The sequence below is a fragment of the Ranitomeya imitator genome, chromosome 4 (genome assembly GCF_032444005.1).
Source record: "Ranitomeya imitator isolate aRanImi1 chromosome 4, aRanImi1.pri, whole genome shotgun sequence".
Taxonomy (NCBI): Eukaryota; Metazoa; Chordata; class Amphibia; order Anura; family Dendrobatidae; genus Ranitomeya; species Ranitomeya imitator.
The window spans coordinates 536,996,354-537,019,640 of NC_091285.1; the positions used below are offsets into that span (position 1 = coordinate 536,996,354).

General features: G+C 42.7%; 1 long non-coding RNA gene across 2 annotated transcripts in view; it reads left to right on the forward strand.

Moving 5' to 3' along the window:
• Nucleotides 1-23,010, forward strand: part of LOC138676700 (uncharacterized) — a 28,992-nt gene extending 5,982 nt beyond the window's left edge. Inside the window, exons 2-4 of one of the 2 annotated variants that reach the window (XR_011320812.1) lie at nucleotides 13,851-13,941; nucleotides 17,999-21,815; nucleotides 22,171-23,010. This is a non-coding gene — a long non-coding RNA (uncharacterized lncRNA). Of the gene's footprint in view, nucleotides 1-13,850; nucleotides 13,942-17,998 lie in introns of both variants that reach the window. The other variant, XR_011320811.1, reaches the window with a different exon arrangement.
• The last annotated feature ends 277 nt before the right edge of the window (nucleotides 23,011-23,287 follow it).

The following is a 23,287-nucleotide window of genomic DNA, read 5'->3' on the forward strand; positions in this document are numbered from 1 at the left end:
AGAGTGGACTGGTAAAATTGGACAGACTCTTCAGGCGTAGCAAGGGTAGCTGTCCTGTGCTGGTTTGAGAAGCCACAAAGATACCAAGAAAGTGATTTACAGTTTCCAGGAGCACCTTCCGGATCCAGAAGCAAGGCGAAGACCATGTTTCATGGAGCTGGCAGAGAGCCGTGCGCACCACCGTACTGGACCTTTGGGGGCCCTCCAGGACTGGATCTGAGTCCGCAACATCACCGTGAGTTTGTTCCTGTTTTGTGCACATGTCAGGGCCTAGTGTAGGCTTCAACAGACAGAACATGGCAGCTGTGTGGCCTGCTTAATAAAGGCCAGCAAGGCTATAAGTAGAGTAGCATCATTCTTTGTTTATTGTTTGCATTTGCTTGTGTGACATATATTGATTCTGTAATAGTTGGAGCACCATGCTATTTGACGGCCCAGCTAAAGAATACAACTCTTGTAAATGATCTTTTGCCATTGCATACCCCAGTTTGCACCTTCCTCATCCACTTCATTACTTGCCTTCCAATAAATGTACCCTTTGTTGTTTGCACCTCATTTTGTGTCCGGTAGTCTCCCTGCACCTTGGTGGTTCCCCCGGGCATCGCTTCACTATCACTCCTTCCCACTCCCACTAATGGGTCAACAGGATGCCTGTCATGATAGTGCTCCTATAAATCTACCCTGTCACTGAGATTCAGAGGGGACAGTGATATTTTCAATATACTGCACCATTCTGATACTGCAGTACATAGTATAAGCAATCGTATGAATGAAGTTTCAAGTTTCCAAAGAGAATTAAAAAATCAAGTAAAATTACATTTAAAAAAAATGAAAAAAATTTGAAAAACCTTCTTTTTTCACCACGCAAAAAGACAAGAAAAACAAAACTTAAAAAAAAATATATATTTATGCTATCACCTTATCTGTAAATGTCCGATCTATCAAAATATAAAATTAATCTACTCAATTGGTAAACACTGTAAAGGGAAAAAAAATCGAAACTAATGAAGTGTAGTTTTTCGACTGCATCAGCATGGCAAAAATGCAATAGGAAGCGATCAAAATGTTGTATCTATGCTAAAATGGTATTTATTAAAACATCAACTTTTGGAAAGAGGAGACAAAATAAGAGTGCAAAAACATAAATCGACGTTTTAAAAAGGGGTGTGATAACATGCTAAGTGGGCCGACTAATCTGTGGACACTAATGCCCCATTGACTAGTTAAAGCCATCATTTACATATCATAAATAGATTGTAGAAATAGTTTTTCTAAAGATCTATATACGTATGTAATGTAATACAGGGACTGTTAGGCAGGGCATTTATATATGCAGATACAACTGCTAGTGTGTCATGCTGGGTGAGGGAGAAGCTAGGTGCACAACAACAGGAAGAGGGTGGGGGAGCCCAAACAATAGGAAAGGGGAGACTGGAGACCCCTAGGCAGATCTGACAACACCCTGTCTGCCCTTACATGCACCTAAATAGGTTCCCCACCTATCGTCGAGCAGGAAACTAATTCCTGACTGCCCCTAGCGACTGACCCAAGAGAGGATGAGGTAAGTGCTAGTCAGACCCAACTACAACTAAAGACAAAGCAGGAAGACAAAAGAGGAAATACACTTAGCTTGATACGACACAAGTGAGCTCACGCCAGCAATCCTCCAAGAAGAAACTAGTCATCTTCTATTACTTCCAACAGACAGAGGTAAATAGAGCGAGTGCCTTGCTGAAGCGACTAAAGGTATTTAAACATCCAGCACTGGTGTGTTAATCAGCAGCAGATGGTGGAAATCACTGCCAGGTCCTAGAGGGTGAAAGATATCACTCCACAGCAGAGATGCAAGTGACCTTTTACAGTTGGATCCAGAATGACTGTCTGTCACAACTGATACACCTGTGATAGGTGATAGTGTGGTTCTGGGGGGTCAGGGGACCTGACAAGATCCCTTTAATAGCCTGGTTAGACAGGCAGACTGCGCTTAAAGGGACACTGTCACCTGAATTTGGAGGGAACAATCTTCAGCCATGGAGGCGGGGTTTTGGGGTTTTTGATTCACCCTTTCCTTACCCGCTGGCTGCATGCTGGCTGCAATATTGGATTGAAGTTCATTCTCTGTCCTCCGTAGTACATGCCTGCACAAGGTGCAATCTTGCCTTGTGCAGGCGTGTACTATGGAGGACAGAGAATGAACTTCAATCCAATATTGCAGCCAGCATGCAGCCAGCGGGTAAGGAAAGGGTGAATCAAAAACCCCAAAACCCTGCCTCCATGGCTGAAGATTGTTCCCTCCAAATTCAGGTGACAGTGTCCCTTTAACAATGCTTTATTACAGATCACTCAATGCAGATAGGCAGCGCTTGTTTTCGGCAGCGCAAGTTAAGCACATCTGATGGCAGTTGTATAAGAAGTCATCTTTACCAATACCAGAGTAACATTGACAATGTTGCTTACGTTATGTAATTTTCTTTGGTTTTATAACTGCATTCCATGTATCTGCCATTTTTGGAGCAATGGACGTTGGCCAAGTAGTAAAATACCCTTTCCATTTTTAGGAAAGTTGTGACTTTGGTAAAAATAAATTATATATCAAAATAGCAATAACTGTTTCTTATTGAGGAAAGAAACATATAGAATGCTCCATGTTTGCTCTTCTAGCTACATTCATAGTGCATTACATAAATATTAAAGATAATTTGAGAGGCCCAGGTCCCATCAGCCAAGATCAATATGACAAAATTGTTCTGGATCTTCTTCAGTGACCGAAAAGCATCCGTCAAAAACAGGTCAGCATTTCTGCTGATTTTACACAGTTACAAATAAAGTGTGGGGTGAGACAACCCATGTCAGGCTTACTGTTTGTTCAACTTTATGGTAAAACCGGAGATGTGTCAGTGATAACTGGCAGATGCGACCAGCATGACATTACCTGTTTATTGTGTAACTTAATCTTGCTTTCTTTTCTCTTTTTTATCAGTGTCCCTAATCCTTCCAACCGAGAATTCCAGAAACTGATGTGTATCTAATGACCAGATTGTTTTTGTACCAGGGTTACAACACTTGTAGTCTCTCCAATGTGATGTATATTCGTGTGTCTTGACTCATCAATCATGTCATCATTTTCAGAGTATGACTTGTATGCTTAATATCGGGCGCCAGGGAGGTAATTTCTTCTTGAAGAGAAAAAGAGCAATCACAACCACTTTAGGAAGTTTATTCTGCAGCACTTTGATATCCCTAAACAATAAGGAACTCTTACATTGCACACATCAATGAGTTGAAAAGATAAACCAACATTTCCATGGATAAAAAAATAAAATAAAAATAAAATAAATACAAACTAAATATAATAATATAAAATATAATAATATGAATATACAAAAATATAAAAATAAAAAATAATTGTATTAGGCTAGGTTCAGATTGCGATAGTGCAATCCGTTTAGCGTCTAGCGCTAGCGGATTGCGCTAACGCAATGTGTTTTAAAGGGGTCACGTTAAACGTCCCCGCTCTCGCAGATCTCTGATCTGCAAGAGCGGGGAACGGACCGCGGGCGCGCCTCGGACGCTGCTCGTCCGCGGCGCGCCACAAAACACCGGCACATCGCTAGCGCGTGCCGAAAATGGCACGCGCTAGTGATGCGCATCCCCATTGCTGTTAATGGGCGTGCTAACAGCTTTGATGTTTGTGCGACGGGTACTTGTGATGGTCTCTTTCCCAATGGTGGATAGAACCCACAAGTTGCAGATATACAGTGCCTACAAGTAGTATTCAACCCCCTGCAGATTTAGCAGGTTTACACATTTGGAATTAACTTGGCATTGTGACATTTGGACTGTAGATCAGCCTGGAAGTGTGAAATGCACTGCAGCAAAAAAGAATGTTATTTCTTTGTTTATTTTTTTTTTTAAATTGTGAAAAGTCTTTTCAGAGGGTCATTTATTATTCAACTCGTCAACCCACCAGAATTCTGTTTGGTTCCCCTAAAGTATGAAGAAGTAGTTCAGGCACAAAGAACAATGAGCTTCACATGTTTGGATTAATTATCTCTTTTTCCAGCCTTTTCTGACTATTTAAGACCCTCCCCAAACTTGTGAACAGCACTTATACATGGTCAACATGGGAAAGACAAAGGAGCATTCCAAGGCTATCAGAGACAAGATCGTAGAGGGTCACAAGGCTGGCAAGGGGTACAAAACCCTTTCCAAGGAGTTGGGCCTACCTGTCTCCACTGTTGGGAGCATCATCCGGAAGTGGAAGGCTTATGGAACTACTGTTAGCCTTCCACGGCCTAGACAGCCTTTGAATGTTTCCTCCTGTGCCGAGGCCAGGCTTGTCCGAAGAGTCAAGGGTAACCCAAGGACAACAAGGAAGGAGCTCCGGGAAGATCTCATGGCAGTGGGGACATTGGTTTCAGTCAATACCATAAGTAATGTACTCCACTGCAATGGTCTCCGTTCCAGACGAGCCCGTAAGGTACCTTTACTTTCAAACCATCATGTCAAGGCTCGTCTACAGTTTGCTCATGATCACTTGGAGGACTCTGAGACTGACTGGTTCAAGGTTCTCTGGTCTGATGAGACCAAGATCGAGATCTTTGGTGCCAACCACACACGTGACGTTTGGAGACTGGATGGCACTGCATACGACCCCAAGAATACCATCCCTACAGTCAAGCATGGTGGTGGCAGCATCATGCTGTGGAGCTGTTTCTCAGCCAAGGGGCCTGGCCATCTGGTCCGCATCCATGGGAAGATGGATAGCACGGCCTACCTGGAGAATTTGGCCGAGAACCTCCGCTCCTCCATCAAGGATCTTAAGATGGGTCGTCATTTCATCTTCCAACAAGACAACGACCCAAAGCACACAGCCAAGAAAACCAAGGCCTGGTTCAAGAGGCAAAAAATCAAGGTGTTGCAGTGGCCTAGTCAGTCTCCTGACCTTAACCCAATTGAAAACTTGTGGAAGGAGCTCAAGATTAAAGTCCACATGAGACACCCAAAGAAACTAGATAACTTGGAGAAGATCTGCATGGAGGAGTGGGCCAAGATAACGCCAGAGACCTGTGCCGGCCTGATCAGGTCTTATAAAAGACGATTATTAGCTGTAATTGCAAACAAAGGTTATTCCACAATATATTAAACCTAGGGGTTGAATAATAATTGACCCACACTTTTATGTTTAAAATTTATAAAAATTTAACTGAGCAACAAAACTTTTTGTTTTGTAAGATTTATGCATCTGTTAATAAATCCTGCTCTTGTTTGAAGTTTGAAGGCTCTAACTTATTTGCATCTTATTAAACCTGCTAAATCTGCAGGGGGTTGAATACTACTTGTAGGCACTGTATATATATATATATATATATATATATATATATACAGTGGGGCAAAAAAGTATTTAGTCAGTCAGCAATAGTGCAAGTTCCACCACTTAAAAAGATGAGAGGCGTCTGTAATTTACATCATAGGTAGACCTCAACTATGGGAGACAAACTGAGAAAAAAAAATCCAGAAAATCACATTGTCTGTTTTTTTAACATTTTATTTGCATATTATGGTGGAAAATAAGTATTTGGTCAGAAACAAACAATCAAGATTTCTGGCTCTCACAGACCTGTAACTTCTTCTTTAAGAGTCTCCTCTTTCCTCCACTCATTACCTGTAGTAATGGCACCTGTTTAAACTTGTTATCAGTATAAAAAGACACCTGTGCACACCCTCAAACAGTCTGACTCCAAACTCCACTATGGTGAAGACCAAAGAGCTGTCAAAGGACACCAGAAACAAAATTGTAGCCCTGCACCAGGCTGGGAAGACTGAATCTGCAATAGCCAACCAGCTTGGAGTGAAGAAATCAACAGTGGGAGCAATAATTAGAAAATGGAAGACATACAAGACCACTGATAATCTCCCTCGATCTGGGGCTCCACGCAAAATCCCACCCCGTGGGGTCAGAATGATCACAAGAACGGTGAGCAAAAATCCCTGAACCACGCGGGGGGACCTAGTGAATGAACTGCAGAGAGCTGGGACCAATGTAACAAGGCCTACCATAAGTAACACACTACGCCACCATGGACTCAGATCCTGCAGTGCCAGACGTGTCCCACTGCTTAAGCCAGTACATTTCCGGGCCCGTCTGAAGTTTGCTAGAGAGCATTTGGATGATCCAGAGGAGTTTTGGGAGAATGTCCTATGATCTGATGAAACCAAACTGGAACTGTTTGGTAGAAACACAACTTGTCGTGTTTGGAGGAAAAAGAATGCTGAGTTGCATCCATCAAACACCATACCTACTGTAAAGCATGGTGGTGGAAACATCATGCTTTGGGGCTGTTTCTCTGCAAAGGGGCCAGGACGACTGATCCGGGTACATGAAAGAATGAATGGGGCCATGTATCGTGAGATTTTGAGTGCAAACCTCCTTCCATCAGCAAGGGCATTGAAGATGAAACGTGGCTGGGTCTTTCAACATGACAATGATCCAAAGCACACCGCCGGGCAACGAAGGAGTGGCTTCGTAAGAAGCATTTCAAGGTCCTGGAGTGGCCTAGCCAGTCTCCAGATCTCAACCCTATAGAAAACCTTTGGAGGGAGTTGAAAGTCCGTGTTGCCAAGCGAAAAGCCAAAAACATCACTGCTCTAGAGGAGATCTGCATGGAGGAATGGGCCAACATACCAACAACAGTGTGTGGCAACCTTGTGAAGACTTACAGAAAACGTTTGACCTCTGTCATTGCCAACAAAAGATATATTACAAAGTATTGAGATGAAATTTTGTTTCTGACCAAATACTTATTTTCCACCATAATATGCAAATAAAATGTTAATAAAACAGACAATGTGATTTTCTGGATTTTTTTTTCTCAGTTTGTCTCCCATAGTTGAGATCTGCCTATGATGTAAATTACAGACGCCTCTCATCTTTTTAAGTGGTGGAACTTGCACTATTGCTGACTGACTAAATACTTTTTTGCCCCACTGTATATATATATATATATATATATATACATATATATATATATATATATATATATATATATATATATATATATATATATATGTACAGCTCTGGCAAAAATTAACAGACCACCACATCAAAACCCTGTCATGGGCAGCCCAATCTCCAGACCTGAGCCCCATTAAAAACCTCTGGAATGTAATCAAGAGGATGATGCATAGTCGCAAGCCATCAAAGAACTGCTTAAATTTTTGAGCCAGAAGCAGTGTGAAAGACTGGTGGAAAGCATGCCAAAACGCATGAAAGCTGTGATTAAAAATCATGTTTATTCCACAAAATATTGATTTCTCAACTCTTCCTGAGTTAAAACATTAATATTGTTTTTTCTAAATGATTATGAACTTGTTTTCTTTGCATTACTTCAGGTCTGAAAGCACTTAGTTTTTTTTATTTTATTTTGACCCTTTCTCCTTTTCAGAAAAAAATACATTTATTGCTTGGAAATTCTGACGCATGTTGTCAGAAGTTTATAGAATAATATTAAAAATTTACATTTTACTAAAAAATATACTGTACCTATAAAGAGAAAAATCAGACAAACTGAACATTTTGCTGTGGCCTCTTAATTTTTGCCTGAGCTGTATATATATATATATATATATATATATATATATATATATATATATATATAATTGTCTAACAGTCACTTCCGTCTGTCCTTCTGTCTTTCTGTCTGGCTCGGATATTCATTGGTTGCGGCCTCTATCTGTCATGGAAATGCAAGTCGCTGATTGGTCTCGCCAGCTGCCAAGCAGCGACGGCCACAGTCCGATTAGTTCCTCCCTATTCCCCTGCAGTCAGTGCCCGGCGCCCGCTCCATACTCCCCGCAGTCAGCGCCCGCTCCATAATCCCCTCCAGTCACCGATCACACAGGGTTAATGCAAGCGGTAACGGATCGAGTTATGCTGCGGGTAACTCACTCCGTTACCGCCGCCATTAACCCTGTGTGACCAAAATTTTACTATAGATGCTGCCTATGCAACCGGGGGTCTGTGCGGGCCTCTCGGGGGTCTGTGTGGCCTGCCGGGGGTCTGTACGGGCCTCTTGGGGGTCTGTGCGGCCTGCCGGGGGTCTGTGCGGCCTGCCGGGGGTCTGTGCGGGCCTCTCAGGGGTCTTTGTGTTTGTGTGCAGGCATCGACCGATGGGACTACAAGTCCCATCGGACTATGCCTGTTACAATGGCAGTCATTGACACATTAGCCAATGATGGGACAGTAGTTGTCCCATCATCCGCTAATGTGTTTAATGTAAAAAAAAACCCGCAAACATACATGCATACATACTACATACATACTACATACATACATACAACATACTACACACATACTACATACATACAACATACTACACACATACTACATACATACAACATACTACATACATACAACATACTACATACATACTACATACATACAAACATACTACATACATACATACAACATACATGCAACAAACTATATACTGCATACAACATACATACAACATACTACACACATACAGTACTACATGCATACATACAACATACATACAACAAACATACAACATACTACATACATACTACATACATACATACATGCTACATACATACAACATGCATACTACATACATACAACATACATACATACTACGTACCTATTACATACATAAAACATGCATACTACATACATACAACATACAAACATACTACATACATACAACATACATACTACATACATACTACATACATACAACATGCTTACTACATACATACTACATACATACATACAACATACATACAATATACATACTACATACATACTACATACATACCATATACATACAACATACAATACATACTACATACATACAACATACAATACATTCATACATTACATACAATACATACATACAGACATACAGTACATATAACATAGAGAACATACTCACCATCACTTGTCACTTTGTTCCCCGAAACCAGTGTCATCTGTAAAAAAAATGTAAATAACAAACCATCAATATACTCCCTGATCCACAGAAATCCACAAGTGTCCCATGATGAACTCCCATGGAGAACGGCAGCATCAGCTGATGTGACCGCTCTCTAGGGGCTCCAGGAATACAATGACGGAGGAAGGTATCCTTCCGCACTGTATTCCTCCGCCGCTGTAAAAAAATAGTCCCTAGTCTCACTTTTGGCATTGCTGTGTGACAAATTTCCCACGCAGCAATTGCCATAAAGTGAGACTCTGAGAGGTTACTATAGTTCAGTGATGCATTGCAGGAGACATTGTGTCCTGTCAGTGTGTCACTGAAGGTCCTACAGAGCAGTGACATCACCCGACACCTATCCATTATTAATCCTAGTGTAGTGAAATAGTTAAAAAAATCAAGACACAGCAAGAAAAAAGTATTTTAATATTCTTCATTTAACCATACTTACCATACTTCAACGCCTGCAAAAAACGTAAAATAATAATCCGTATACTACCTGTCCGCCGTAGTGCAATTAATAATGAGTGTTTCACGACGATCTCCCCTATAGAATAGTGACATCGGGTGATGTCACTGCTCTATAGGACCTTCAGTGACACACTGACAGGAGACAATGGCTCTTGCAGTGCATCACTGAACTATAGTAACTTCTCAGAGGCTCACTTTATGGCAATTGCTGCGTGGGAAATTTGTCACACAGCAATGCCAAAAGTGAGACTAGGGACTATTTTTTTACAGCGGCGGAGGAATACAGTGCGGAAGGATACCTTCCTCCCGTTATTGTATTCCTGGATCCCCCAGAGAGCGGTCGCATCAGCTGATGCTGCCGTTCTCCAGGGGAGATCGTCGTGGGACATTCGTGGATTTCTGCGGATCAGGGAGTATATTGTTTGTTTGTTATTTTAATTTTTATTACAGATGACACTGGCTTTGGGGAACAAAGAGGCAAGTGATGGTGACAGGGCCAGACTGGGACTAAAATTCAGCCCTGGCATTTGAAGTTACACAGGCCCAAGCGCTAAGTTCAGACCACTAAATGAGTTTGATCGACAATACTGAAGTTGTTCAATGCTTGTTTCCTGAGGAATAATGATGGGACAGAACTATCACTAATAGATCACTAACAGATCACCATACAGTATCATGTTATCAGCAGCACATCTACAGTTTACACCGGCAATGTGCTGCTGAGAACAATGATTTTTAAATATGCAGCATTTTACTTGTTTACTAAAATACACCCCATAGTCCTCCATATATTATAATGTACACCACAGTCCTTAATATAGTATAATACACTCCCTATAGTCCTCCATATATTAAAATACACTGCTCAGTCCTCCATATAGCATAATTCACTCTTCATAGTGCTCCATATAGTATAATGCACCGCCATAGTCATCCATGTAGTACAATTATCTTCCCATAGTATAATGCACCCCATAGTTCTTCATATAGTATAACCTATTCCCCATAGTCTTCAATACAGTATAATGCAGCCCACATATAGTATAATGCAGCCACAACCCTACAGAATATAATGCAGCCACCCCAGAGTATAATGCAGCCACCCCAGAGTATAATGCAGCCACCCATAGAATATAATGCAGCCCCCCTCATAGTTTAATGCAGCCCCCTCATAGAGTATGATGCAATCACCCCTCAAAGAATATAAATATAATACAGACCCCCATAGAATATAATGTAGCCCCAAATAGAATATAATACAGCCCAGCTCCACACAGAATATAATGCAGCCCCATCAAAGAGTATGATGCAATCATCCCTCATAAAATCTAATACAGCCCCCCATAGAATATAATACAGTCCACCTCCCCATAATATATAATGTAGCCCCCCATAGAATATAATGCAGCCCCCATAGTATATAACACAGCCTCCCCCATAGAATACAATATACCCCCCATAGTATATAACACGGCCTCCCCATAGAATATAATATACTCCCATAGTATATAGCAAAGCCCGCATAGTATATAGCACAACCCGCATAGCAGATAACACAGCCCACGTAGTGGTATACAGCACAGCCCACACAGTAGTATAAAGCACAGCCCACATACTGCTAATGTGGAATTATATACTTAACAAAAAAGTGTGAAACAACTGAAATTTTGTCTTATATTCTAGGTTCTTCAAAAGTAGCCACCTTTTGCTTTGATGACTGCTTTGCACACTCTTGGCATTCTCTTGATGAGCTTCAAGAGGTAGTCACCAGGAATGGTCTTCCAACAATCTTGAAGGAGTTCCCAGAGATGTTTAGCACTTATTGGCCCTTTTACCTTCACTCTGCGGTTCAGCTCACCTGAAACCATCTCGATTGGGTTCAGGTCTGGTGACTGTGGAGGCCAGGTCATCTGGCGTAGCACCCTATCACTCTCTTTCTTGGTCAAATAGCCCTTACACAGCCTGGAGGTATGTTCATTGTGGTCATTGTCCTGTTGAAAAATAAATGATGGTCCAACTAAACGCAAACCGGATGGAATAGCAGTGTCACCAGCAAAGCACTCCCACACCATCACACCTCCTCCTCCATGCTTCACGGTGGGAACCAGGCATGTAGAGTCCATCAGTTCACCTTTTCTGCGTCATACAAAGACACGGTGGTTGGAACCAAAGATCTCAAATTTGGACACATCAGACCAAAGCACAGATTTCCACATGTCTAATATCCATTCCTTGTGTTCTTTAGCCCAAACAAGTCTCTTCTGCTTGTTGCCTGTCCTTAGCAGTGGTTTCCTAGCAGCTATTTTACCATAAAGGCCTGCTGCACAAAGTCTCCTCTTAACAGTTGTTGTAGAGATGTGTCTGCTGCTAGAACTCTGTGTAACATTGACCTGGTCTCTTATCTGAGCTGCTGTTAACCTCCCATTTCTGAGGCTGGTGACTCGGATAAACTTATCCTCAGAAGCAGAGGTGACTCTTGGTCTTCCTTTCCTGGGGCGGTCCTCATGTGAGCCAGTTTCTTTGTAGCGCTTGATGGTTTTTGCCACTGCACTTGGGGACACTTTCAAAGTTTTCCCAATTTTTCAGGCTGACTGACCTTCATTTCTTAAAGTAATGATGGCCACTTGTTTTTCTTTACTTAGCTGCCTTTTTCTTGCCATAGTACAAATTCTAACAGTCTATTCAGTAGGACTATCAGCTGTGTATCCACCAGACTACTGCTCAACACAACTGATGGTCCCAACCCCATTTATAAGGCAAGAAATCCCACTTATTAAACCTTACAGGGCACAACTGTGAAGTGAAAACCATTCCCGGTGACTACCTTTTGAAGCTCATCAAGAGAATGCCAAGAGTGTGCAAAGCAGTCATCAAAGTAAAAGGTGGCTACTTTGAAGAACCTAGAATATAAGACATAATTACATTTGTTTCACACTTTTTTGTTAAGTATATAATTCCACATGTGTTAATTCATAGTTTTGATGCATTTGATGCATTCAGTGTGAATGTACCATTTTCATAGTCATGAAAATACAGAAAAATCTTTAAATGAGAAGGTGTGTTCAAACTTTTGGTCTGCACTGTACTACAGGGTCTGCCTTTGGGGGGTGGGGTGCTGCCTTATACTACAAAGTCTTCCTGAGCGAGGGTGCTGCTTTATACTGCAGAGTTTGCCTGTGGGGAGTCCTGCCTTATACTACAGAGTCTGCCTGTGGTGGGGGTGCTGCCTTATAATACAGGGTCTGCCTGTGGGTGGGTGTGCTGCCTTATTCTACAGAGTCTGTCTGTGAGGGGGTGCTGCCTTATATTACAGAGTCTGCCTGTGGGGAGGTGCTGCATTTTACTAGAGAGTCTGCCTGTGGGGGGAGTCTGCCTGTGAGGGGGTGCTGCCTTATACTACATAGTCTACCTGTGGGGGTGCTGCCTTATACTGCAGAGTCTGCTTGTGTGGGGGTGCTGCCATATGCTACAGAGTCTGCCTGTGGGGGGATGCTGCCTTATACTGCAGAGTCTGCCTGTGAGGGGTGCTGCCTTATACTTCAGGGTATGCCTATGGGATGCTGTCTTATATTACAGGGTCTGCCTTAGGGGTGCTGTCTCATACTACAGGGTCTGCCTATGGGTGCCTATGGGGTGCTGCCTTATACTACAGGGTCTGCCTTTGGGGTGCTGCCTTATACTACAGAGTCTGCCTATGAGAGCTGCCTCATGCCATAGAGTCTGCCTATAGGGGTGCATTTTACAATATAGAGTAGGCCTATGGGGAGTGCATTATGCTATATGGAGTCCTATTGGGGATGCATTATATTATATTGAGGACTATCTGGTGCATTATACTATATGGATGCTATCTAGGGGGTCATCAAACATTGTGGAAATTACAGTGAGGGGGTCATCTTACAGTGTTAGAGCCATCAAACAGTTTGGGGGCTACTAAGGGGCCAGTATACTGGTTGGGTGGTACTATACATTGAGGGGGCATTATACTGTTTATAAAAGAGCATTATTCTGTGTATAGGGGAGCTGTAAGGGGGGAGACTCAAGATATTATTAAATGTTAAGTGAGCACTTATTGTTATAGGGGAACTCAGGTTACTGTAACTATCAAAGGGGCACACAGAGGGCAATTTTACTTTCTAGGGGGCAAAATGTGGGCATTGTCTTCTAGGGCACTTGCACCCGGCATTACTATATTCTAGAGGGTTGCTTTAGAATTTACAACGCACAGAGAACCACACAGTAGATGCAGTAATAGGGACACATACGGCAGAAGCGGCTCAGCATTGGGGTATCAGCAGGATGAAAAGTTTGTGCAGGTTGGGAATAGATGGTGATGGCTGAAAATATAAAGCGTGAAACGTGTCTTTGTTGTTTTCTCTGTAGCCGAGTCCTGGCTGGAAGAAGTTGTTGTGTCGGTCTGGGCCAGATGGAAAAGACGTGAAAAGTGATGACTCAATCACAAAGAATGTCAGCGGTAAGTCATTATCTATAACTGTGTTGTGACCTCTTATATGTTCTTTAGGACTGGGATCTACCACTGACCATATGACGATAATATCAATATTGGTCTTTATATAGAGACTAGATGGTGGCCCGATTCTAACGCATCGTGTATACTTGAATATGTATGTATGTATGTACGTCGCGCTTAGCACAGCCACGTAGTATATAGCACAGCCACGTAGTATATAACACAGCCACGTAGTATATAACTCATCCACGTAGCATATAGCACAGCCACGTAGTATATAGCACAGCCACGTAGTATATAGCAGCCACATAGTATATAGCAGCCACATAGTATATAGCACAGCCCACATAACGCAGACAGCCATGTAGTATATAGCACAGCCACATAGTACATAGCAGCCATGTAGTATATAACACCACGTAATATGTAGCACAGCCCACGTAATATATAGCACCGCCCACACAGTATATAACACAGCCCACGTAGTATATAATACAGGCCTTGCAGTATATAACACAGCCCACGCAGTATATAACACAGTCCACGTAGCAGTGTGGGCACCTGTTATGATCTGGTGGTTTAGGAACAACATGAGACAAGCTCTGAAGGAGGTGGTATCTGTACTGACCGCAGACCCTGAACCTAGCAGGGCAACTAGAAATAGCCGAGGGGGGTACCTGACGCTCCCTAGACCCCTCGGCACAGCCTAAGATCTAACTTCCCCTAAAGATGGAAACAGGAAACCTATCTTGCCTCAGAGAAAATCCCCAAAGGAAAGATAGCCCCCCACAAATATTGACGGTGAGAGGAGGGGAAAATAACATACGCAGAGATGAAATCAGATTTTAGCATAGGTGGCCAGTCTAGCTTGATAGACAGGACAGGAAATGATACTGTGCGGTCAGTATAAAAACTACAAAACAATCCACACAGAGTTTACAAAATCTCCACACCTGACTAAAGGTGTGGAGGGTAAATCTGCTTCCCAGAGCTTCCAACTAACAGAAAAAATCCATAATGACAAGCTGGACAAAAATAGAATGCACAGAACAATAAGTCCACAACATGTGGACTGAAAGGAGCAAAGCCAGAACTTATCTTTGCAGAACTGGTCAGGAAACCAGGAGAATCCAAGCAGAGATGTGAATCCAGCCAGAGAACATTGACAAGTGGTATAGGCTGAAGACTAGAGCCAGGTTAAATAGCAGAGCCAGGAGAGACGATTAGTGAAAGCAGCTGCTAAAGCTAAACCCAAGGAGCGGCAGTTCCACTCAAAACCACCAGAGGGAGCCCAAGGGCAGAATTCACTAAAGTGCCATTTACAACCACCGGAGGGAGCCCAAGAACGGAATTCACAACAGGCACCATATCCCAGTTAAAAAAAAATAAAATAAAAAATAGTTATATCTCTTATATGTTCTGTAGGACTGGGATCTACCACTACGTGTTTCTCGACGCAAGCAGTGAATAGCCAGGCCTTTCCCCGGGAAGGAACAACCACGGGAAGGGCAGCATCCTATGAAGGAAAGCCACATATGCCAAGCATGGTATCCATCCACAGACAGCTGTTTCGGGGTGTTTGCCCCTCATCTGTGTGGAGTAGGAATCTGGCTATTAGGAGCAGTGCCTAGTAAAAAGGCTATAAAGGCACAGATGATTGGCCTCGGGGAGACCAAAACATCCAACACTACGGAGACACCATCACGTGTTTCTCAACGCAGTGATTCCAGAACACTGCCCCCATCCCTTATGGGAAATATGCAGATGCATGTAAAGAAGCTGCGGAGACACCATCACGTGTTTCTCGACGCAAGCAGTGAATAGCCAGGCCTTTCCCCGGGAAGGAACAACCACGGGAAGGGCAGCATCCTATGAAGGAAAACCACCTATGCCAAGCATGGTATCCATCCACAGACAGCTGTTTCGAGGTGTTTGCCCCTCATCAGTGTGGAGTAGGAATCTGGCTATTAGGAGCAGTGCCTAGTAAAAAGGCTATAAAGGCACAGATGATTGGCCTCGGGGAGACCAAAACATCCAACACTGCGGAGACCACATACAAGGGAAAAATATCGTCACACCATAGCCGGACCACATATTACCACCGCATAGTGACCGAATATTACCATATACAAGGAACAAATGCCACCACACTATGACCAGATCACGTATTACCACCACATAGTGACTGAATAATACCACATACAAGGAACAAATACCACTACATCATGACCAGATCACATATTACCATCACATAGTAACCAAATGCTACAATACTGATCAATAATGAAAAACCCACAAAATTAATATTACCATAGGAGATCTGTATATAGTGTCAGTGTACAGGTAATACAGTGATCAGTGACATTATACACAGGAGCTGTGTATATAGTGTCAGTGTACATGTAATACAGGGATCACTGGTGACATTATACACAAGAGCTCTGTATATAATTTACAGGTAATACAGGTATCAACAGTGACATCATAACAGGAGCTCTGAATCTAGTGTATAATGTACAGGCAATACAGTGTTCACTGGTGACATTATATACAGAAGCTCTGTATGTAGTGTTAGTGTACAGATAATATAGTGATCACCAATGACATTATACATAGAAGCTCTGTATATAGTATACAGTGTATAGTGTAAGTGTACAGGTAATACACTGACTCACTGGTGATGTCTTTAGTTGAAGTCCTTCATCTTCGCTTTTCTTCTTCATTCAGCACAGACCACCATCACTTCTTACAGCCAGGACTCGCATCTTCAGATAATGTCTTCAAAAGGAGATTTGTAGTTAAAATTCTGCGCTGCCGCTAAGATGAATTTCAGGAGAGTAAAGTTGATTCACAGTGGTTTTATTCAACGCGTTTCAGGGGTCTCATGCCCCCTTCATCAGGAAATACCACAGGTGGTATTTCCTGATGAAGGGGGCATGAGACCCCTGAAACGCGTTGAATAAAACCACTGTGAATCAACTTTACTCTCCTGAAATTCATCTTAGCGGCAGCGCAGAATTTTAACTACAAATCTCCTTTTGAAGACATTATTTTCTCTGGTCGGTGAAGACCTGTGGATCTGCAGCAGCCGCTATCTATATGCTCTAATCTCATCCTAACCAGGTGAGCATATTTTGGTATATATTCTCCTCTGTGTAACGTGGATAAGACCCTATTGCGCTCTTTGTCTCCCCATTCTTTTACAATCTTCAGATAATAGCACACAGTTATCTAGAGCATCACTCAGAGAGCACATTCCCCAACTTCTACACTTTGCAGCTGAATGCAGATGTTCACCCACCATTAATATATAATTAGTTATTATGCAACCACCATTCCAAATATAAATTGTAATCCACCACTGTGCCCCCACCAACTATAATTAGCCACTTTCCCACTCAATAAATATATATATTAATTGGAACCTGTTTCTGACAATTCATTACCAGTCTCACTCCTGCATCCTCAGTGCCCCCCTCTCTTTACCTCCCGATCCCTCGATTCATTATATATACATGCCCCCTCTGCCACAATTTATTATGCCATGTCCTCTCTCTCCCACCCCCAGCTTCAATTCATCATCATTTGATTTCCCCCATCCTCAGTATAGCATCATTTGCTTTCCCCCCCACACTCAATTGATCATTTACTCTTCTCTACCCTCAATTGAACATGATTTACTGTCCCCTATCCCCTAGTCTCGATACATCATCATTTACTCTCCTCACCCTCAGTTCATTATCATTTGCTGTCCCTCATACCTCAGTCTTAATTCAGCATAATTTGCTCTCCCCCATCCTCAATTCAGTATTATTTGCTCTCCCCCACCCTCAGTTAATTATCGTTTTCAGTAACCCACCCTAAATTCATCATTTGCTGACCTTACCCAAAATTCCTCATTATTTGCACTCTCCCAACTCAGAACATCATCATTCACTGCCCCGGTCCCACACCCTCAATTCGTCATCATTTGCTCCCCCTCAAGCCCGTTTAATTCATTTTATTAAAAAAAATAAATAAAAAAGGTGGTAATACTTACCTCTCATTCAATCCCCCGCAGGTGCAGCTCTGCTTCTTGTGTCCTGGCAAGTGGTGTGCGTGTACGCTGATGCATACGTGATGACGTCATTGACTATACTCCGTCACCAGCGCATCACAGAAGAGGCAGCGGGATTCCCTTGCAGCTGCGCCGCGCAGCTCTATGAAGGCTCCCTGTACCCGAGAGAGATGTGCACAGTCAATGGGGCTATGTGCCACCACACAATGCTTTATTATACCCTGGAACATGGTGATCAAAAGCACAAGAGAAGGGGCCCAGACTGGGTCCGGGCCCCTTCTCTTTACTTCTGCTCACTGGACTGCTTATAATAGTAAAGGCTGTAATGCCCTGATGGCGACCCTGATGTTGTCTACAGTATGTGCCAGGGTGGCCAACATTTTTACTGACACAGTCACAATCAAGATAATCTGTTGAACTTCCTGCAATTTATAAAATAATGAATGCATCTATTTTTTTAAGGAAAGTGTAAAAAACAAAATCCCCTATGTTCATGGACTGTTGAGGAATTTCAGGATGCTTGGCCATCTGCTGTGTGTATACATTTTAGTTGCTTTCTGGATACTATATGAAAGAATGTGGAGGGCAGAACCCAGAGTCAGGCTCAGACTAGCCCTTTAGCCTTAGACAAAACACTGACACCCTGAACTGTCGGGTGTTTATTGTAACCCTCTTTATCCTAATTTTTCTGATCCAGTTTATCCAAAGCTGACAGCATTGTTGGCAGACAGAATTTACACTGGGCCAGAACAGGCCAAATAACACAAGTCATGACAATGACATAAGGGAGCTCTGAGACTTTAGTATTATTTTTACATCCGAAGCTAAGTACAATATACGCCAACCAACCAGGACAATGGGACAATGAACATCCTCCTAGGTCAATGTGACGAGTCCACCTCTGCACCAGATTTATAGTCTGCAGTAATAATTGACAAAATGAAATTGACCCAGTTAATAACCCTAAAGGGAATTGACTAAACATTACTAATGATCCATGTTGGAAATGTTCATTATCGAGGCAGATATTTTGTAGATTGTACGCCTGTCCATGACATTCTTCATGTTACAGCTGCAGTGCAAACTGAAAACATGCCTGAGTGTCTTTTCATCAGTCCAAAGAAAACACAGTCTTGCAGTGGATTGAATAACCTATGGCAGTGAGAACTTCCCAGCCTGTGTGAAATCCAATGCCATATGGCAGTCGGGACTTTCTTTTTCTAAGAGTCTCCTGAAATATTTCTCAGTAATCTATGGCTAGGAGAGATGTGTAATTCACTTCTGTTATTTTTGGCAGATGCAAACTAATTTATCTCTTGGTGTAGCCATGCGTACAAATACTAAGGATACAAAATATCTTCACTTCCTGAGCAATGGGAAGAAAACAAGGGTGAACTGGAGTAGTGGCCAGAATGTACTCAGCACATATATGACATGAAGCAGCTGGGAGATTTTAAAGAAGGTAAAAGAGTCATTTGATTTAAGTTTCTGGGTCTCTTTGGAGCTAGTTATTAAATATCAGTAATTAAGTTAGAAGGGTTGTAAACTACAGAGCAGCCCATTATTAATAGGCCAAAGGAGATGAGAAAAAATGATCGTTATCTCCCGTATCAGTGCCACTCCACTGTTCTCAGCGCTGCCACCCTGCTGATATCAATATCTGGAAGCTACAGCATTCACATTTACTCCAAGGTGGAGAAGAAACGGGTTATCCAGTAGTGGACAACTCTATTAATTGTGGTAGGATAACACAGGCAGTTTCATGCAGTTTGTGTAAGCATTTCTTTTGCATTAAAGGGAATGTGTCAGGTGAATCATGCTGCCCAAACTGTGGGCAGAACTCTGAAGATTAGACAGGGACCATGGCTGGAGATGGGTCTAATTCACAGGTTGGCATCTCCCAGCACCTCTGCAGGTGAATAACAGGTATCTCCCTATATGCATGCAATGGAAAAAGACCTGTCGATCACCTGCAGCAACTCTGAGTAGGTCCATCCATGGGTGGCGCCGGACTAGACTTGTCTTTAACAATTCTTCCTGGCTTGATCTTCAAAATAAATTTATATGATACTGCAATCGTGCAGCCAGACTGTATTTCATGCTGGAAGTGGTTTGGGCAGCATGTCTCAGGTGAAAGGCTCCCTTTAAAGAGAATCTGCCACCACATTTGACCTATGTTAACTATCAATATGGGCATACAGGTTATGGACTGCTAAAAGAAAGTCCTACCTGTGTGTCTCATATCAGATGCCTTGTTGCTAAGAAATCATCTTTTATCACTTTATCATCACTTTATCATCTTTATAATCACTTCCAGGCTCTTGGGCGGACGCGGCCTGGAGATAACTCTGCCTCCAGAGCTGATTTTACATGAAAATGGAGTTACCAGTGTGAGACAAGTAACTAACACAGAACAGCAGAACTGTAATCCGTCTTCCTGCAAACATATCTTTTGCAGCTCTTGAGCTCTGCAGTATAGAAACAATATTGAGTGAGTATCCGGAATAAGACTCGTGTCGAGTCTACAAATGACAGGATTCCTTTTGTATCAACTTACAATTCAGCAAGTAATCGTGTTGGGAATATACTGAGACGACACTGGGCCCTGCTACAATGTGGTCTTCCTTCAGTTCCTAGTTTTGAGACTTTCCCCATGATGTCATTTAGAAGGGGACGCAACTTTAGAGATAGACTTGTGAAGTCTGATATTGGGACCTCTAAAAGATCTATTCAAAGTACCTTAAGTTCAGTTAAACATGGGAATTTCCCATGTTTGGGCTGTTCTTGCTGTAACAACATGCTAAAGGGAGAGTTTTTTCACCACCCGCATACTGGAAAGAAGATTTTTCTTAAGGAGAGATATACTTGTGCTTCAAGTTATGTTGTATACATGATTGTGTGCCCTTGTGGACTCACCTATGTTGGTGAAACAACCATGGAGGTAAGGGCACGCATTAACAAACACAAGAGCACAGTGAGAACAGGGCTCACGGAATTGCCAGTCCCTAAACATTTTGTCGACAATAGACATTCAGTGAACCAACTTAGGTTTAGGGTGATAGATAGTGTCCCAATACTCAGGAGAGGAGGCAATAGACTACAAATTCTCAAGACTAAGGAACTTCGGTGGATCTACACTTTGGGGTCATTACAACCCAAGGGCCTTAATATTGACTTTAATTTACATGCTTGTGTTCGGTAGGATTGTGGGCTTATTATCATCGGTATCTGTTTTTAATATCTCCGTCGCCTAGTTAGGTCATGTGATGTATTGTGTGTTTCATATTCCCTGATTTTTTTCTTTTGTTGTTTTTTTCCATTGTTTTTCTTTGTGTATTTAGGTAGATTCTGCTACAGTCGACGGTCAACAGGATGGGACATTTCGTGTACTTCTATTTTTACCTGTGATGTGAGACCACATTGGGTTCCCTTCCCTGTGCCCCTCGACTGTTGCACATTGGTGACAGTATGCTAGTCGACTGTTTTTCTATATTTGTACTAATACTAATAGTAGGTTTTTTTTGTTAGATTTTGTGATTCTTCTGGTTTGGGTCTCTGGGGGGAAGAAAATGGGGGTAGCTAATATGGTGGTGGGGTTGAGAGATACGGTGGGAGGAATTGGTACTCATTTATTATCTATATGTTGTATCTTTCCCCTGCATCTTTATGCCCCCTTTTGTATCCATATACAGATAGCTGGATTGACCGCCGAGATTCCCAGATACTTCTGCATGGATCACCTGATTCCGGCGCTGCACGCATAATGCCGAGGCTGTGGTTGACCTGGCAACGCTGCTGTTTATCCTGTGCGCTGCGCGAGGTGGGTGCGTCGCGGGCTCTGCTCTTAAATTGGTTACCCGCTTGGTTTCATGTGGGGTGCTGATCTAGGCGGTGATCCGTGTGCGCTCCCTCGTCGCTGCATCGCCGGGTTTAACTGGTTGTTGGACGCATGGGTAACATGGTGCTAGCGTTGCGGTTGTCCTGGCAACGCTTTTGCTCGGCCCCGTACTCTTCGTGAGGTGGACGTGTGACGCTCTCTGCTCTTGATTGGTTCCCGACGTGGTCACGTGTGGGGGGCTGACCTGAGCGGTGATGCGCCTGCGCTCCCCGATCGTTGTAGTTGGTGGCTAGAGGCGTCTAAGTTATGACGTAGGGGTGCACTGTTTTTGTTACAGGTCCTCCAATTGGTTGTGAAGATACTTCCGGATAAGGGAGTCTTCTGATTGCGTCGTTATGCTTCATGACGCATATGAAAGCCTGGGATTGATTGGCAGCGTGGTGTTTACAGTTCCATGTGGAGGAGAGACGATTGGAGGATATAGCTATGATGACCGCGTCACCGGATCTTGACAGCTGGAGTCTCTACGATTTATGGCGCATTTATATATAATAGTGGGGAATATTTACCTTATGTATACATGTTCAATACTAGGGGTGGGATATTTTTAATAGGTATATGTTTGATGTTTGTTTTAACTTTTGTAAGATGTTAATTATGTGGTGGTGGGCGGCTTGCTAGTGATTGGTGCCCTGTGTGGCACATATGCTATTTATAGCCGGACCTATGCACTGCAGGGTATGCTTGACAAAGACCCTCAGGGTCGAAACGTTGCTGTTTGCTGTTTGATGGCTTGAATAAATTTGCTTATTTGGATTACACCTGGATGGAGCGCTGTCATTTTCTTATCATGGCTGGAGATGGGTCTAATTCACAGGTTGGCATCTCCCAGCACCTCTGCAGGTGAATAACAGGTATCTCCCTATATGCATGCAATGGAAAAAGACCTGTCGATCACCTGCAGCAACTCTGAGTAGGTCCGTCCATGGGTGGCGCCGGACTAGACTTGTCTTTAACAATTCTTCCTGGCTTGATCTTCAAAATAAATTTATATGATACTGCAATCGTGCAGCCAGACTGTATTTCATGCTGGAAGTGGTTTGGGCAGCATGTCTCAGGTGAAAGGCTCCCTTTAAAGAGAATCTGCCTCCACATTTGACCTATGTTAACTATCAATATGGGCATACAGGTTATGGACTGCTAAAAGAAAGTCCTACCTGTGTGTCTCATATCAGATGCCTTGTTGCTAAGAAATCATCTTTTATCACTTTATCATCACTTTATCATCTTTATAATCACTTCCAGGCTCTTGGGCGGACGCGGCCTGGAGATAACTCTGCCTCCAGAGCTGATTTTACATGAAAATGGAGTTACCAGTGTGAGACAAGTAACTAACACAGAACAGCAGAACTGTAATCCGTCTTCCTGCAAACATATCTTTTGCAGCTCTTGAG